Below are 17,950 nucleotides of genomic sequence, written 5' to 3'. Positions count from 1 at the left end.
AATTGTCCCAAGTAATTATTGGTGAGGTATCTCAGCATAATTTTCTTCCAGACTTTTAAATATAAATAAATATATATATTTAAACTGGGGTAAAACAGAGCAGACTTGTTGAGGCCCTTTAATGTTAGGGACCAGTAGGGTACCCCTTGGGTCCATCCAATCTTAGGTATTGTTGTATCAGAACCTTTTGTTTTAATCCCATTAGCATCCATTTTACTTATCCCATTTCTTAATAACTGTCTATAGATTTCTTTATCTCTTTGGGTTGAGTCCCTTTAAAATTTCCACCTTTTTGGAAAGAAGTCTCTAGACTTTCTCTTCAGTGTTTTTGTTTTTTTTTTTTACTTCCCTGTCAATCAACCTAATTAACATTAATTGTCCTAATGTTTTTATTAGCATCTGTAAGGCCCATTGAGGGGAAGCAGAGACCACAAATAAGGCTTCCTATGCCACTTTTGCTTGTTTTAAATTAAGGGACTTTTTAGGTTAATTGTTTTATATATTGGTTTATATATATATATATATATATATATATATATATATATATATATATATATAAAATGTTTTATATACATATTTATATATATATTTTATATATATATATATATGTTTTCCACCTTTTAATTTGTTTTTTCATAGGTTCCAACAAAACAGCTGTTTAGAATGACAGCTCTCTAAAAATTTACCAATTTAGAAGTTTCCCCAATTTAAAGGAGCCATTAGCTGGCCATTAACAAGATACACCTTAATAAGAGGCATCCCTATAAGAGAGTGCAAAGGATGTAGACTTAACAAGATCTAGAAAGTTAAACTCCCAAAAACAGTATAAGAAAGTAAAGGCCTTTGTTGTACAGGAAGACACAACAAAGGTTAAGATAGCAAAAGCTCCTAAGAGTTGGCACAAGGACTGCTTAGAATCACAGTTTATTCAACTGGCCATCAAATATACACCATATGTGTACCTTCTGGATGGCAGGGACTAAGTTCTCAACACACACACGTGCACACACACACACATGCCTAAGAAGATCAGGTAGTATATTTACATCTCAAAGACACACAGAGAGAAATGCAAATTCCCCCCTTGAAGGGCTTTTGATTTTTTAGGATCTGAATTAATAAAAAAACGTTTTATCAAGCCAGCTTTCTCTAATTTAACTGCATACACAATAAAAGAGCTCCACATTTCAGGGAAAGATTTTTCTTTCTCATTAAACTTTGTTTTAATGGGTCTTAAAATTCTATGACAGATTTTTGGTCAAGTTGTTTCCATGAAAAAGTACTGATTTTAAAAATTAATAACTTAAAACTGTCCCAAACAAAACAAATGATTCACAAAAATTCTCCTTTCCTTCTGAAGGTTTTACAATACATTGTTATCATTAACTAGTTTTTTTACTATTAAACTTAAATGGCCAACTGAGACAAACAGTTCTGAGACTGTTCTCCCACCACTGATTAAGACTGGGGTGGCAGGTATAGGGGATAATTTTCATTTAGCCTTCTGGGCACACTTGGTGACCTTGCCAGGTCTAGCTGCCTTCTTATCCACTGCCTTTATGACACCCACAGCAAACATCTGTCCCATGTCATGAACAGCAAAATGGCCCAGAGGAGGATAGAGTCTCAACACACATGGGCTTTCTAGGAACCATGTCAATGATGGCAGCATCACCAGATTTTAAGAACTTGGGCCACTTTCTAGCTTATTACCAGAATGAAAATCTTCTCCTTTAGCTTAGCAAACTTGCAAGCAACATGGGCTGTATGACAATCCAGCACAGGTGCAAATCCAGCACTGATTTGGCCTGGATGGTTCAAGATAATCACCTGAGCTGTGAAACCAACTGCTCCCATTGGTGGATCATTTCTGCTGTAACTAGCTACATTGCTATTAGGAACATCCTTGACAGACGTGTTCTTGACATTGAAGCCCCGGTTGTCTCCAGGAAGGGCTTCACTCAAAGCTTTGTGGTGCATTTCAACAGACTTGACTTTAGTTGTAATATTGACTGGAGCAAAGGTGACTACCAGGCTTGAGAACACCAGTCTCCACTCGACCCACAGGGATGGTAGCAATACCACCAATTTTGTAGACTTCATGGAGGGGCAGATGCAAGGGCTTGTCAGTTGGATAAGCTGATGGCAGGATGCAATCCAGAGCTTCAAGAAATGTGATTCCACTGGCATTGCCATCTTTATGGGTGGCTTTCTATTCTTTGAACCAAAGCACATTAGCACTTGGCTCCAATATGTTGTCACCATTCCAGCCTGAAATTGACACAAATGCTATTGTGTCAGGGTAGTAGCCAATTTTCTTAATGTAGGTACTGACTTTATTAACAATTTCCTCTTATCTCTTCTGGCTGTAGGGTGGCTCAGTGGAATCCATTTTGTTAATGCCAACAGTCAGTTATTTCACACCCAGAGTGTAAGCCAGAAAGGCATGCTCACAGGTCTGCCCATTCTTGGAGATATCTGCTTCAAATTCACCAACACCAGCAGCAACAATCAGGACAGCACAGTCAGCCTGAGATGTGTCTGTAATCATGTTTTTGATAAAGTCTCTGTGTCTGGGGCATCCATGATGGTCACATAGTACTTACTGGTCTCAAATTTCCACAAGGAGTTAGCAATGGTGATACCATGCTCAAGTTCAGCTTTCAGTTTGTCCAAGATCCAGGCATACTTGAAGGAGCCCTTTCCCACCTCAACAGCCTCCTTCTTGAACTTTTCAATGGTTCTTCTGTCGATCCCACCACATTTGTAGATCAGATGGCCAGTAGTGTTAGATTTGACTGAATCTATGTGTCCAGTGACCATGATGTTGATGTGAGTCTCCTTTCCAGTTTTGGCTTAGGTTTAGCAGTGGTTTTCATGACATCTGTGTTCTGGTGGCAAACCCATGTGCCCAATTTTCAGGGCAAGATTTTCTTTAATTCCCAATGAAGAATGGACTTATAAGTTTTGTACTTACATAAACCTGGCTGGAGTGTTAGTTGGAAGCAAAGGTGTTAGGCCAGTCTCTCACATAACCACCCAGTCCAGACTTCTCAGTGTCTCTCAGCTGAGCAACTCCCAGTGTCTTTCAATCAGGTTCTCCCAGTATCCTTCAACTGGGGGGTCATTTCCCAGTATCTTTCAACTGGGAAGCCAGGTACCAGTTAGACACCACCAAATAAAACTCAGGATTATCAACCAATAATTGTAAGATCTGAGAACCAGGAGAGACTCACTCAAATTTGTCTGGGAACTCCAAGTAGGTGGACAGGCCTAAGATGCCTCTGCTAGTACTGAGGCTCTGGATCCTTTTAGAGTTCAGGCAAAGGAGAAAAGTTTGCTCTGGGTCCCTTCTTTGGTCACCAAAACTGTTTATTAAAAAAAAGGACAACCTAAAAGTTGATAATTACGTTTTATTCAGCGGTCATACTGAGAACTTAAGTCCAGGAGACAGCCTCTCAGGAAGCTCTGAGGGACTGTTCTGAAGAGATAAGGGAGGAACCAGGATATACAGGAGTTTTTGTGAAAAAAAAAAAAAAAGACCCCATGTAATTGGAACATTAGAAGTTGACTGTTACTTGAAGAAAACCAGACATCTCATGTTAATGAATTTAGCACTTTTCTATTTATGGGAAGATGCAAGAGCTTCAGCGTATTGAAGTCATTTCTTTGATATGCACCTTAACTATCTAGGGCCAGTATCATTTCTCTCTATCTTGAATCTCCTCAGGGTGCACAGTTGGGGGTGGCTGCAGTGAATGATGGCTTGATTTGGCACAACATCCTTTGTTTACTGATCTGGCAGGTGACATTCTTCATCTACATTGCTTTTAATATTCTCTCTTTAGCCTTAATTTTTGCCTTTTTAATTACAATGTGTCTTGATGTATTTTTCTTTGGGTTAATTCTGTTTGAGACTCTGCTCTTCTTGGACTCAGATGCCTGTTTCCTTTTCCAGGTTAAGGAAGTTTTCAGTTCTTATGTCTTCAATTATGTTCTCAGTCCCTTTCTCTCTTCTCCTTCTGGGACTTCTATAATGTGAATATTAGTGTGCTTGATTTTGTCCCAGAGATTTTTTAAACTGTCCTCTTTCCTTTCATTCTTTTCTCTTTGTTCTGTTCTGCATCAGTGATTTTCACTACTCTGTCTTCCAGTTCACTGATCAATTCCTCTACATCATTTAGTCTACTGTTGATTCTTTTTAATGTATTTTTTGTTTCAGTTATTATATTCTCCATCTGTTTGATAGTTATTTATATATTCTAACTCTTTGTTAAAAAGTTTTAACTTCTCACTCTATGTATCCATTCTTCTCCCAAGTTCTTTGATGATTTTTACAATCACTACCGTGAACTCTTTCTCAGGTAGATTTCCTATTTTCACTTCTCTTAGTTTCCCTTCTGGGGTTTTATCTTGTTCCTTCATTTGGAACATATTCCTCTGTTGTCTCATTTTGCCTAAGTTGCTGTTTTTATTTTTATGTATCTTGTATGTTAGTTACATTTCCTGACTTTGGAGAAGTGGTCTTTTGTACAAGATGTCCTGTGTATCTTTGCAGCACACTCCCCTCTTGTCACCAGAGCTACATACTCCAGGGGTTCCCCCTATGATGTCTGCATGGGTCTTTCACTTGTGGCAGGCTGTCTATGTGGGTGATCTGGTAGGCTTGGTTCACCCCCAGTTCAGTTGGTTGCCAGGCCCTGCCTTGTGTGGAGGCTGCCAACCACTGGTTTGCAGGACCAGGACACAAGGCAGCTGACTGTAGAACCTTGAGGGGGGGAACCCAGGGCTAGTGCTTATTTACTAGTAGGTGGTATCAGTGTCCAGGAGACCCTGGGGCTAATGACTACCCACTGGTGGGTAAAGCCAGGACCTGGGGTCTGGTTTCAGGGCCCAGGGATACCAAAGCTGGTGTCAGGTCATTGGAAGGTGAGTCTGGTTCCTAACACAGTTGGATATGGCATCTGGTCTGGAGTGTCCCAAAGCTTGTGTTGGCCTTCTAGTATGTGGGGCCAGGTCCCAACCAGTCCCAGGGCAGCATATGGCCTGTGGATGGGTGGGTGGAATCCATAGATTGCAAGGCTGCAGTTTTCTTGCTGCTGATGTCTGCTCCCCAATGGGTGAGGCTAGGCCAGAGACTAAAGCAGTCTCCCTGGAGGGTGGGGCTGAGGCCCAGAGGATTCTTTGGCTGGTGCCTGTCTACTGGTGGGTGGAGCTGGGTCCTGGGTTCTCTGGCTGGAGGGCCTTGGGGGTCCTGGTCTAATGCCTGTTCACTGGATTGTAGGGGTGGTTGCTGGACCTTCTATTGGGCAGAGCCATATTTGAGATGGCTGTGGGCTCAGGGAGCTTTAAGGCAGCCTGGCTACTGGTGAGTGGGGCTGTGTCTATTCCCAGTTAGTTGCTTGGCCTGAGGTATCCCAGTACTGGTGTGTGAAGACTGTTGGGCCACCTTGGGATGGATCCTGGGGCTAATAAACTAGAGGGAGGATTCCAAAATTGCACTTGCCAGCACCAGCTCCCCAGAATGGCTGCTTCCAGTGCCTATATCCACAGGGTGAGCTTCAATTGCCTCCTGCCTCTCTGGAAGACTCTCCAAGATCAACAGGTAGGTCTGACCCAGGATCCTATCAAATGATTGCTTCTGCTCTTAGTCCCAGAATTTGTGAGATTTCGTGTGTACCCTTTAAGAGTGGCATCTCTATTTTCCGCAGCCCTCTGGAACTTTCAAAAGTAAGCCCCACTGACCTTCAAAGCCAAATGCTCTTGGAGCTCATCTTCCCAGTGCAGGATCCCCGATATGGGGCTCAGACCTCTCACTATTTTCAGGAAGCCTCTACAATTGTAATTATTCTCCCATTTGTGGGTCACTCGCCCAGGGGTATGGCACCTTACTGTATCATGACTCTGACCCTCCTACCCACCTTGTTCTGTTTCCGTCTTTATACCTTTAGTTGTAGAAGATATTTTCTGATCAGTTTTGGTCTTTTTATTTGATGGTCAATTTGCAAATAGTTATAATTTTGATGTGCTTGTGAGAGGAGGTGAGCTCAGGGTCTTTCTGCTCCATCATATTGACCAATCCCCCTTCCATCTGTATGTCTTCTTTAGAAAAAATGTCTGTTCAGCTTCTTTAATCATTTTTATAATGGGATTTTTTTCCTATTGATATGTGTGCTCCTTATATATTTTATATATTAATCCCTAATGAGGTAGATGGTTTAAAAATATTTCCCCATCCCATAGATTGTCTTTTAATTTTATGTTTCCTTTGCTATACAGAAGATTTTAAGTTTGATATTGTCCTACTTGTTTAATTTTACTTTTGTTGCTTATGCTTTTAGTGTCCTATGTAAAGAATCATTGCCAAGACCAATGTCAAGAAACTTTCCCCTATGTTTTCTTCAAGGAGTTTTATGGTTTTAGGTCTTATATTTAAGTTTTTAATACAATCTGAGTTCATTTTTGTGAGTGGTGCAAAATAGGGGTTCCAATTTCTTTCTTTTGTGCATTGATAACCAGTTTTTCTAACAACATTTATTGAAGAGACTGTCCTTTCTTCATTGTGTTCCTGGTGTCTTTGTCAAAGAATATTGACTGCAGATGTTTAATTTTACTTCTAGGCTCCATATTCTGTTCTGTTGTTCTATCTGTCTGTTTTTATGCTAGCACCATACTGTTTTGATCATTATAGCTTTGTAATATAGTTTGAATTCAGAATGTGTGATGTTTCCAGCTTTTTTCCCCTTAAGATAGTTTTGGATATTCAGGGTCATTAGCTGTTCCATACAAATTTTAGCATTGTTTTCTGTATATCTGTGAAAATTGCCATTGGACTTTTGATACAGATTGAATTGAATCTGGGTAGTATGGACATTTCAAAAATATCAGTTCTTCCACTCCATAAACACATAATATCTTTCCATTTATTTGTGTCTTATTCAATTTCTTTCATCACTGACTTATAGTTTTTCATGTACAGGTATTGTATCTCCTTGACTAAATTTATACCTAATATTTTGTTGCCTTAGATGTTGTTGTAAATGGTATTGTTCTTCAAATTTCTCTTTCAGATAGTTTATTTTTAGTGTATAGAAATGCAACTAGTTTTTTACATTCAAATTGTAGAAAACAGCTCTTTCATCTTGCTGACATCACTATCTTTGAGTATTCTATAACTGGCAAAACTATCCTTGAAAAATAAGAAATTAAGACAATTTCAGATAAACAAAGTCTGAAAGAGTGCATTTCCACTAAACATTCTCTACAACAAATACTAAGTGGAGTCCTTTAGATTGAAATAAAAGGATGCTAGATGGTAACTCAAAGTCATATGAAGAAATAATAATCTCATTTAAGAGCAAATACATGGGCAAATATAAAACTCATTATTATTGTAATTTTGGTTTGTAACTTCACTTTTTATTTTTTATGAATGCATACAAATCATCATGAAACTTTGTTAATGGGTACACATTATTAAATAATTATTTGTAACATTGAGAAGATAAGGAGTACAGAATTATAAAGGAATAGAGTTTTTGTATATTATTGAAGTTAAGTTGGTGTCAATTTTAAATATATTGTCATAACCTTAGAGTGTTATACATAATCTCTGCAGTAACCACAAAGATAATGTTTACAGAATATACTATAATATAAGAAAATATATAAATATAATGTAAGGAAATGAATAGGTAATCAAAGTATGTCACTAAAAAAAAATCCTCTATACCAAGGAAATCAATAATGGAAAAAATGAGGGATAAAAAATTTGAGACATATGGGAAACAAATAACAATGTGGATAAAGCAAGTGCTTCCCTATCAGTAATGACCTTAAATGCAAATTCATTAAACTCTTCAATCAAAAGTCATTGATTAGCAGAATGGATTAAAATGCTTCAGTCAAAAGACATAGAGTGTCAGACTGGATAATAAAGCAAGAACCTTCAATATGCTGCGTACAAGAGACCCACTTTAGGGAGAAGGACACATATAGATTGAGAGTGAAAGGATGGAAAAGGATATTCCATGCAAATGGAAAAGCCAAAAAAGCAGGTGTTGCAGTACTGATTTCAGACAAAATAGACTTTGAAACAAAGGCCATAAAGAAAGATAAAGAAGGACATTTTATAATGATTAAAGGAGTAATACAAGATGAGGATATTACACTCATTAATATATATGCACCCAATATAGGAGCACCTAAGTACATACAAGAATTGCTAACAGAGATAAAGAGGGATATTGATGGAAATACAAACATAGTTGGAGATTTTAACACTGCATTAACATCACTAGACAGATCTTCCAGACAGAAAATAAACAAGGCAACAGAGAAATTAAATAATACAATAGAAAAGCTAGATTTGGTGGATATTTTCAGAGCATTACACACCCAAAAATAGGATATACATTCTTTTCAAGTGCACATGGAACATTTTCCAGGACTGATCATGTACTTGGGCACAAAAGAAACCTCAACAATTTTAAGAAGATAGAAATTATCTCAAGTATCTTTACCGACCACAATGCCATGAAACTGGAAATCAACAACAGAGAAACATAGGAGAGATAAAGGAAAGCATGGAGATTAAACAATATGCTATTGAAAAAACAATGGGTCAATGAGGAAATCAAAGCTGAAATTAAAAAATACCTTGAGACAAATGATAATGAAAGCACAACCACTCAAAACTTATGGGACACAGCAAAGGCAGTGCTAAGAGGGAAGTTTACAGCGATACAGGCCTTCCTCAAAAAAGAAGAACAATCTCAAATAAACAATTTAACCCACCACCTGAATGAATTAGAAAAAGAAGAACAAAAAGCCCCAAAAAGCAGCAGAAGGAAGGAAATAATAAAGATCAGAGAGGAATTAAATACAATAGAGATTAACAAGACCATAGAAAAAATCAACCAAACCAAAAGCTGGTTTTTTGAAAAAGTAAATAAAATCGACAAGCCTCTGGCCAAACTCACAAAGAAGAAAAAAGAGAGAGCACAAATTAGCAAAATAAGAAAGGAAAATGGAGAAATTACAACAAACAAAATAGAAATACAGAATATCATACGAGAATATTATGAAAAACTATAGGGAACCAAACTGGATAACCTAGAGGAGATGGACAAGTTTCTGGAAACATACTGTCCACCAAGACTGAATCAAGAAGAATCTGAACACTTGAACAATCCGATCACTAGAAAGGAAATAGAAATAGCAATTAAAAACGTCCCTACAAATAAAAGTCCAGGACCAGACGGCTTCACCGGGGAATTCTACCAAACATACAAAGAAGAACTCATACCAGTCCTTCTCAAACTCTTCCAGAAGATTGAAAAGGAGGGAATACTCCAAAACTCATTCTATGAAGCCACCATCACCCTGATACCAAAACCAGGCAAAGACGCTACCAAAAAAGAGAATTATAGGCCAATATCACTGATGAACATAGACGCCAAAATCCTCACCAGAATTTTAGCAAATAGAATCCAACAACACATAAAAAAGATTATACATCATGACCAAGTGGGGTTCATCCTAGGGACACAAGGCTGGTTCAACATACGCAAATCAATCAGTGTAATACATCACATCAACAAGAGAAAGGACAAAAACCACATGATCATCTCAATCGATGCAGAAAAAGCATTTGATAAAATTCAACACCCATTTATGATAAAAACTCTCACCTAAGTGGGTATAGAGGGAACATATCTCAACATTATAAAAGCTATATATGACAAACTTACAGCCAGCATAGTACTCAACGGTGAAAAACTCAAAAGCTTCCCACTAAAATCTGGGACAAGACAAGGATGCCCACTATCACCACTCCTATTCAACATAGTCCTGGAAGTCCTAGCCACAGCAATCAGGCAAGAGAAAGAAATAAAAGGGATCCAAATTGGAAAAGAAGAGGTGAAAATGTCACTATATGCTGATGACATGTTACTATATATAGAAAACCCTAAAAGGTCCACACAAAAGCTTCTAGAGCTGATTGAAGAATTCAGCAAGGTAGCAGGTTACAAAATTAACGTTCAAAAATCAGTTGCATTTCTTTACACTAACGATAAATCAACAGAAGAAGAAAGTAAAGAAACAATCCCCTTTAAAATAGCACCCAAAGTAATAAAATATCTGGGAATAAATCTAACCAAGGAGGTGAAAGAATTATACACAGAAAACTATAAACCACTGATGAAGGAAATTAAAGAAGACTTTAACAAATGGAAAGATATTCCATGCTCTTGGATTGGAAGAATCAATATTGTTAAAATGGTCACACTGCCCAAGGCAATCTACAGATTTGATGCAATCCCTATCCAATTACCCAGGACATATTTCACAGAACTAGAACAAATCATAATAAAATTTATATGGAACCATCAAAGACCTAGAATTGCCAAAGCATTACTGAAGAAAAAGAAAGAAGCTGGAGGAATAACTCTCCCAGACTTCAGACAATACTATAGAGCTACAGTCATCAAGACAGCATGGTATTGGTACCAAAACAGACATATAGACCAATGGAGCAGAGTAGAGAGCCCAGAAATGAACCCACAAGCTTTTGGTCAACTAATCTTTGACAAAGGAGGCAATAATATACAATGGAATAAAGACAGTCTCTTCAGCAAATGGTGTTGGGAAAACTGGACAGCAGCATGTAAAACAATGAAGCTAAAACACTCCCTCACACCATATACAAAAATAAACTCAAAATGGATCAAAGACTTAAACATAAGACAAGATACAATAAACCTCCTAGAGGAAAACATAGGCAAAACATTATCTGACATACATTTCAAAAATTTTCTCCTAGAAGAAATAAAAGCAAGAATAAACAAATAGGACCTAATGAAACTTACAAGCTTCTGCACAGCAAAGGAAACCAGAAGTAAAACAAGAAGAAAACCTACGGAATAGGAGAAAATTTTTGCAAATGAAACTGACAAAGGCTTGATCTCCAGAATATATAAGCAGCTCATACGACTCAATAAGAAAAAAATAAACAACCCAATCCAAAAATGGGCAGAAGATCTAAACAAGCAATTCTCCAAGGCAGACATACAAATGATCAAAAAGCACATGAAAGAATGCTCAATATCACTAATTATCAGAGAAATGCAAATCAAAACTACAATGAGGTATCACCTCACACCAGTCAGAATGGCCGTCATTCAAAAATCCACAAATGACAAATGCTGGGGAGGCTGTGGAGAAAGGGGAACCCTCCTACACTGCTGGTGGGAATGCAGTTTGGTGCAGCCACTATGGAAAACAGTATGGAGGTTCCTCAAAAGACTAGGAATAGACTTACCATATGACCCAAGAATCCCACTCCTGGGCTTGTATCCAGAAGGAACCCTACTTCAGGATGACACCTGCACCCCAATGTTCATAGCAGCACTATTTACAATAGCCAAAACATGGAAACAGCCTAAATGTCCATCAACAGGTGACTGGATAAAGAAGTGGTGGTATATTTATACAATGGAATACAACTCAGCCATAAAAACCGACAACATAATGCCATTTGCAGCAACATGGATGCTCCTGGAGAATGTCATTCTAAGTGAAGTAAGCCAGAAAGAGAAAGAAAAATACCAAATGAGATCGCTCATATGTGGAATCTAAAAAACAAAAACAAAAACAAACAAACAAACAAAGAAAAACAAAGCATAAATACAGGACAGAAATAGACTCATAGACAGAGAATACAGACTTGTGTTTGCCAGGGGGTGGACGGTGGGAAGGGATAGACTGGGATTTCAAAATTGTAGAACAGATAAACAAGATTACACTGTATAGCACAGGGAAATATACACAAAATGTTATGATAACTCACAGAGAATAAAAGGTGACAATGAGTGTGTATATGTCCATGAATGACTGAAAAATTGTGCTGAACACTGGAATTTGACACAACATTGTAAAATGATTATAAATCAATAAAAAATGTTAAAAAAATAATCCCACTATGTGCTACATACAAGAGACCTATTATGGGTCTGTGGACACACATGATATTAAAGTGGAAAATTTGAAAAAGACATTCCATGAAAAGTATAACTGAAAGAGAGCTGAAGCAGGTCTAGTAATATCAGACAAAATAGAGTTTAATTCAAAAACTGTTACAAGAGACAATAAATGACATTATGTATTGGTAAGAGTTAATTAATCAAAAAGGAATAACAACTATAAACATACATGCACCAAACATCAGAGCTGTAAAATATAAGAAGCAAACATTGACAGAACTGAAGGAAGACAAAAAATCTATAAAATTATAATAGGAGACATTAGTACTGCAGTTTGAATAATGGAAAAAACAAACATACAGTTGATCACTAAGGAAACAGAGGACTTGAAAAACACTATAGACCAATTAGACCTAACAGACATATACAGAATACTCAACCTCAACAGTAGAATACACTTCTTTCTTGAGTGCACATGAAACATTCCCCAGGATAGTCCATATGTTAGGCCACAAAACAACTCAATAAATTTTAAAAGAGTGAAACTAAAGTATTTTTTTATGAATATGATAGTATGAAACAATATATTAAGATTAGAAAAAAATGGAAAATCAGGAAGTTATGAAAATTGAAAAACACACTTTTAAACAACCAGTGTATCAAAGAAGAAATTACAAGGGCAGTTAGAATATCTTGAAACAAATGAAATGGAAATATAGCATGCTAAATCTTACAGTATGCACTGAAAGCAGTGCTAAGATGAAATTTTGTACTGGTAAATGCTTATGTTTAAAAAGAAAGAACTCAGATCAATAACTCAACTTGACACCTATAGAACCAGAGGAAACTAAATCTAAATCTAGCAGATGGAAGGAAATAATAAACATTATGGCTGAGATACAACAGGGAAAGGAAAAACAGTAGAGAAAATTAATGAAACCAGAAGTTGGTTTCTTGAAAATATCAAAAAAAGTTGACAAACATTTAGCTAGACTAACAAAAAAAGAGAGAAGACTCAAATTACCAAAATCAGAAATGAAAGTGGAAACATTAACTGCCAATTATATGGAAATAAAAAAGATTATAGTAGTTCTATGAACAATTCTATGCCAACAAACTGTATAATCTAGATGAAATGGACAAATTAACAGAAACCTACCAGGCCTGAATCAGGAAGAAACAGAAAATTCGAATAGACCTGTAATTAGTAAAGGGATTGAATCAGTAATTAAAAACCTCCTGACAAGAAGAAACCTTGGGTCAGCCTTGTACACTGAAAACTACAAAACATTGCTGAAAGGATTAAAGAAAACAAAAATAAGTGGAAAGACATACTATGTTCATGTATTACATAATATAGTTTGTTAACATGTTAACATGTTAATATGTTATGTACAAAGCAATCTACAGATTCAATGCAATCCCAATAAAAAAGTCAATGACATTTTTGGCAGAAAGAGAAAAATCTATCCTAAAGTTCATGTATAATCTCCAGGAATCCTGAATAGCCAAAACAATCTTGGAAAGGAAGAACAATTTTGGAAGACTCACTCACACTTATCTCAAATATCCCTACAAAGCTACAATAATGACAATAATGTGGTACTAGAATAAAGACAGACATTTAGACCACTAGACTAGAATAGACAATTCAGAAATGAACACTTGCATTTGTAGTCAAATAATTTTCAACAGGAGTGTCAAAACCATTCAATGCAAAAATGACAATCTTTTCAACAAACAGTGCTAGGAAAATGATATCCACATGCAAAAGGATGAAGTTGGACCCTTGCCTCACAGTATATGTAAAAATTAACCCAAAATGGAATAAGAACTTAAATTTAAGGGCTAAATAATAAATCAGATGAGAAAATCTTGATGACATTGAATTTGGCCATGATTTTTTTTTGATGTGACACCAAAAGCCCAGGCAACAAAAGAGAAAAATAGGTAAATTATGCTTCATCAAAATTAAAACTTACACATAATAGGACACTATCAAGAAAGAAAAAAGTATCCTACAGAATGGGACAAAATATTTGCAAATCATATATGTGAGGAAAGATTAATAGACATAATGTGTAAAGAACCTCTAAAATTCAATAACAAAAAAGCAAAAACCCAATTTAAATATGTGCAATTGGCTAGAATAAATATTTCTCCAAACAATTTATATAAATGTCCAATAAATACACAAAAAGATGCTCAATGTTATTAATCAGTAAGGAAGTGCAAATCAAAACCATAGTGAGATACCACTTCAGACCTACTAGGATGGTATTGTGAAAAACAAAACAAAACCCAGAAAACCATGAGTTTTGGTTAGAACATAGAGAAATTGGAACCATTGTGAATTTATTGGGGATGTAAAAAGGAGCTGTTGCTGTGGAAAAGTTATGTTAGTTTCTCAAAAAATATACATAAACAGTATACTTTATGATCTAGCAATTCCACTTCTGGGTTTATACCCAGAGGAATTGAACAGATATTTGTATACCAATGTTCATAGCAGCATATTCACAACAGGCAAGAAATGAAAACAACCCACACACCCATTGATGATAAATGGATAAACTGAGTGGTATATATATATTATGGAATATTATTCAGCTTTAAAAAGGTATGACATTTTCATACATGCTACAATATGGATGAACCTTGAAGACATTAAGCTAAGTGAAATGAATCAGACACAAAAGGGTAAATATTTAATAATTCTGCTAATATGAGCTACCTAGAGTATTAAAATTCAGAGATAGAAAGTAGAGTAGTAGTTGCCAGGGCTGGGAGAGGGGAATAACAGGGAATTATTCTTTAATGGGTATGTAGTTTCAGTTTGTACTTATAAAATTATTCTTGGAATAGATAGTGGTGATGATTGCACAACACTGGAACGTTAAAATGGTAAATTCTAATTTATATATATTTTATCATAATAAAAAAAAAGATCAGGACATGTGAGTTCTGGTAGATTATGTTTTTCAAGAAATTGGTCCATTTCATTAAGATTTTCAAATATGTGGGCATGGAGTTGTTATTAATATCTTTTTTGTATATATATATTTATCTATTGAAGTATAGTCAGTTTACAATGTTGTGTCAACATCTGATGTACAGCATAATGCTTCAGTCATACATGAACATACATATATACATTTCCATATTCTTCTTCACCGTAAGTTACTACAAGATATTGAATATAGTTCCCTGTGCTATAAAGTATAAACTTGTTGTTTATCTATTTTATATATATTAGTTAAGTATTCGCAAATCTCAAACTCCCAATTTATCCCTTCCCACCCCCTTCCCCAGCTGGTAACCATAAGTTTATTTTCTATGTCTGTGAGTCTGTTTCTGTTTGGATAAGTTCATTTGTCTTATTTTTCAGATTCCACATATGAATGATATCATATGGTATTTTTCTTTCTCTTTCTGGCTTACTTCACTTAGAATGGTATTCTCCAGGGACATCGATGTTGTTGCAAATGACATTATTTTATTATTTTTAATGACTGAGAAGAATTCCATTGTATAAATATACCACAACTTCTTTATCTGGTCATCTGTTAATGAAAATTTAGGTTGTTTTCATTCCTGGCTATTATAAATAGTGCTGCTATGAACATTGGGGTGCATGTATCTTTTTGAATTAAGATTCCCTCTGGATATATGCCCAGGAGTGGGGTTGCTGGATCATATGGTAAGTCTATTTTTAGCTTTTTGAGGGATTACCATACTCTTCCACAATGGCTGCAAAAAACTACATTCCCACCAACAGTATAGGAGGGTCCCCTTTTCTCCACACCCTCTCCTACATTTATCATTTGTGGACTTTTGAATGACAGCCATTCTGACTAGTGTGAGGTGATGTCTTATTGTAGTTTTGATTTGCATTTCCCTGATAATTAGTGATATTAAGCATTTTTTTATGTGCCTATTGGCCATTTGTATGTCTTCATTGGAGAATTGCTTGTTTAGGTCTTCTGTCCATTTTTGGACTGGGTGGTTTGTTTTTTCTTATTAAGTTGTATGAGCTGTTTATATATTCAGGAAATTAAGCCTTTGTCAGTTTCACCTTTTGCAAATATTTTCTCCCATTCCAGATGTTGTCTTTTTGTTTTGCTTATGGCTTCCTTTCCTGTGCAAAAGCTTGTAAGTTAAAATTAGGTCTCATTTGTTTATTTTTGCTTTTATTTGTATTGCCTCAGTAGACTGCCCTAGGAGAACATTGCTGAGATTTATGTGAGATAATGTTTTGCCTATGTTTTCTTCTAGGAGGTTTATTGTGTCTTGTCTTATTTTTAAGTCTTTAATTCATTTTGAGTTTATTTTTGTATATGGTGTAAGGGAGTAATCTAACTTCATTGATTTACATGCAGCTGTTCAATTGTCCCAACACCATTTGCTGAAGAGACTGTCTTTATTCCATTGTATATTCTTGCCTCCTTTGTCAAAGATTAATTGACCAAAAGTTTTTGGGTTCATTTCTGGGCTCTTGATTCTGTTCCATTGATCCATATGTCTGTTTTTGTACCAGTAGTATGCTGTCTTGATTACTGTAGCTCTATAGTATTGTCTGATGTCTGGGAGGGTTATTCCTCCAGCCTCATTCTTTCTCTTCAGTAATGCTTTGGCAATTCTAGGTCTTTGATGGTTCCATATAAATTTTATTATGATTTGTTCTAGTTCTGTGAAATATGTCCTGGGTAATTTGATAGGGATTGCATTAAATCTGTAGATTGCCTTGGGCAGTGACCATTTTAACAATATTGATTCTTCCAATCCAGGAGTATGGGATATCTTTCCATTTCTTTAAGTCTTCTTTAATGAATGTTTTAAAGTTCTCCATGTGTAAGTCTTTCACATCCTTGGTTAGATTTATTCCTATGTATTTTATTACCTTGGATGCAATTTTAAAAGGGATTGTTTCTTTACTTTTTTTTCCTGTTGATTCATCATTAGTGTAAAGAAATGTAACTGATTTTTGTACATTAATCTTGTATCCTGCTACCTTTTTTTTAACACTTTTTTATTGATTTATAATCATTTTACAATGTTGTGTCAAATTCCAGTGTAGAGCACAATTTTTCAGTTATATGTGAACATATATATATTCATTGTCACATTTCTTTCTCTGTGAGATTTCAAAATTGTAGAATAGATAAACAAGATTATACTGTACAGCACAGGGAAATATACACAAGATCTTATGGTAGCTCCTGCTACCTTTCTGAATTCTTTTATTAGTTCTAGTAGTTTTTGTGTGGAGCCTTTAGAGTTTTCTTTATATAGTATCATGTGTCTTGTCTTGTTTACAATAGCTATTTTACTAGGTTTGAAGTACTGTCTCATTGTGGTATTGATATGCATTTCTCTGATGATTAGTCATGCTGAGGATTTTTCATGTACCCATTGGCCCATCTGTTTATCTTCTTTGTAAAAATATATATTCAGGTTCTCTGCCTATTTTTAATTAGATTTTTTTTTGACATTGAATTGCATTTGTTTTTTTTTTTTTTCAGGTGAGGCATTTGGATTTATACTTAAGGAATTACAAAATGATATTTGACAAAATATGTATTTATATTTAACTCTAAAAAGGCATAACATGTTAATCTGCTATAAATTTCATCCAAATAGCCTTAAATATTTTTGACTTTCTGACTAAGTGTCAATTACAGACATGGGTACCTTATCTAAATGCCACTTGACAGCCCTGTATTATTTTTGTTAGACCAAAGACTCATACAGAAAAAAAAAAAAGAAAGAAAGAAAGAAAAGAGAAAAAAGGGAATAAAAGGCAACCATTTAAACTTAGTAAGAAAAACAAATATTTACTTCAAATTGCAGTATAAGCTTTTCAATCACAAAAAGAAAGAACAGAACCATGATCTGACACTGGTCATATCCTGTGAAAAAAACTTGAGACACAAAAATGGTAACACAAGGTAGGTGAGCTGCTTACA

The 17,950-nt window shown here is 35.7% G+C and overlaps 1 pseudogene; it reads right to left on the bottom strand.

The window, feature by feature from the left end:
- Nucleotides 1-1,492: 1,492 nt before the first annotated feature.
- Nucleotides 1,493-3,819, bottom strand: LOC105069596 (elongation factor 1-alpha 1 pseudogene; annotated as a pseudogene).
- Between the last annotated feature and the right edge of the window lie 14,131 nt (nucleotides 3,820-17,950).

The sequence above is a fragment of the Camelus bactrianus genome, chromosome X (assembly GCF_048773025.1).
Source record: "Camelus bactrianus isolate YW-2024 breed Bactrian camel chromosome X, ASM4877302v1, whole genome shotgun sequence".
NCBI classification, from domain to species: Eukaryota; Metazoa; Chordata; class Mammalia; order Artiodactyla; family Camelidae; genus Camelus; species Camelus bactrianus.
This window is presented reverse-complemented; position numbering and strand designations above follow the sequence as displayed.